This window comes from Capsicum annuum, chromosome 7 (assembly GCF_002878395.1).
Source record: "Capsicum annuum cultivar UCD-10X-F1 chromosome 7, UCD10Xv1.1, whole genome shotgun sequence".
NCBI lineage: Eukaryota > Viridiplantae > Streptophyta > Magnoliopsida > Solanales > Solanaceae > Capsicum > Capsicum annuum.
Window position 1 is genome coordinate 31,485,184 of NC_061117.1, and position 1,806 is coordinate 31,486,989.

A 1,806-nucleotide genomic window follows, 5' to 3' on the forward strand; every position below is an offset into this window, starting at 1 on the left:
AGGGCCCTCATCATTTCAATTATCTGATAAGATCTACCAATACATAATAATCCAAAAGTAAAGAATTTTAAATTCCATCATCATTGTTTCAAGAGTTAATAAGACATATGCCCAGCCCCACCCCCCCCCCACCCCCAACCAAACAACCTTTAACTATATATTTGAGTATCACTCATTTCCTTTTTTACTACACAAAACTTAACAGGAGAGAGGAGAAAAAGTGCAATGAGGGATAAAGAAGTTAAAAAAAGAATGAAGAGAGGATTTTGGAAACCTGCGGAGGACTTGATATTGAAGAATTATGTGGAGACTCATGGAGAGGGAAACTGGGCTACCATTTCTGAGAAGTCAGGTATACTTAAATCTTTTCGTCTAATAACAGGTTATAACTTTAGCTCTGTAAGATATCATCAATGGTCTGCTAGAATTCTCACATCAAAGAGTTTAACGTTTCAATTTGAGGAGTGGTAAAAACTGCAGGCTAAGGTGGAAATTACCTGCGGCCAAATATCATACGAGGAATGATGTCAGAAGATGAAAAAGACCTCATCATCAGACTCCATAAGCTCCTTGGCAACCGGTCACTGCTTCCCCCCCTCTGCACCTGCTGCTTTTCCTGCTTTTTTGCTGTACTAATCTCACTACTCGTTTGGTGCAGATGGTCGCTAATTGCTGGTAGGCTACCTGGAAGAACAGATAATGAAGTTAAGAACTTCTGAAACACACATTTGAACAAAAAGAGATCGTGTAGAGTCAAAAAGGAATATGTCAAGTCCAAGGAGGCAAATACACTCAGCCCAAAAGAAAAAATGCAAGAGTACCCTGCTGAGACAGTAAGCAACCAAGAAGTGGCCACCAAAAAAGTTTTAGATTCATGGATAGAAGAAATGCAGGACTTCAACTGCTCAACTGCAGCTTACTATCACCTCTGTCGATGAATAACATGCCAGCCTTTTATTCCCATATTGGACGACATTGTCTTGCTTGAAGCATTCACAAGTACTGGCAAAGAAGCGTGGAATGAGACTCGGCCATTTCTTTAGAAACTTGTGGACTATGTCATAACAAGTTAAGAACTCTCATGCTGGGTTTTGGATTTGAGCTTGTGCTTCATCTTCTTGGAAATGAACATGAGCTTATTTGCGAAGCTAATTTATGCATGTATCGAGAGGTCAGAAATGATAGATCTCCCTTTTCCAAGTATCAGCTTCCTCTGCTACTGCCAATTCCAACTAAGTGAAGAAAAGTAATCAACTATAGATATCAGCTATTCCTGTTACAAAAGCTAGCTATCTGTTTTTCAACTCTTAGTTGCATTGGTGGAGCAACAAAACTTTGAAAACAGAAATCATTTTAAGAACAAAGAAATAAGATTTCAATGCAAGGGCATAAACATGGTGAAACAAGTTAGTGACTTCAAGCAAAAAAAATAAAATTATTCTTATATCCATATATACAATGAAAAGAATATATCATTATTCTCACTGATTGCCAAGGTCATATGTCAATATGTGATGTTCAAATCCAAAAGTGGTTACAGTACATCAATCATCATCCTGTTGATTGTACATTGAAGTAATCTTAAATGGTAATGAAGGCGGAGTTTCAGGAGCGATGCAAGCTTTACATTTTCACCAGCACATATACACAAAGTCTCAACCCCTAAGGGCTGGAGTTAATAACTTAAATGGTGACTTAACTTTGGACTTTTATTCCATAAAGTTATAACTTTGAACTTTTCTCAGAAAGTCAATCAACTTTACCTATTTTATTATTTTTTAAACTAATTTTTGACTATGTAGAATT

At 37.0% G+C, this 1,806-nt stretch overlaps 1 pseudogene; it reads left to right on the forward strand.

Annotated features, from left to right (window-relative positions):
• The first annotated feature begins 201 nt into the window (after positions 1–201).
• LOC107877063 lies at positions 202–1,484 on the forward strand (annotated as a pseudogene).
• The last annotated feature ends 322 nt before the right edge of the window (positions 1,485–1,806 follow it).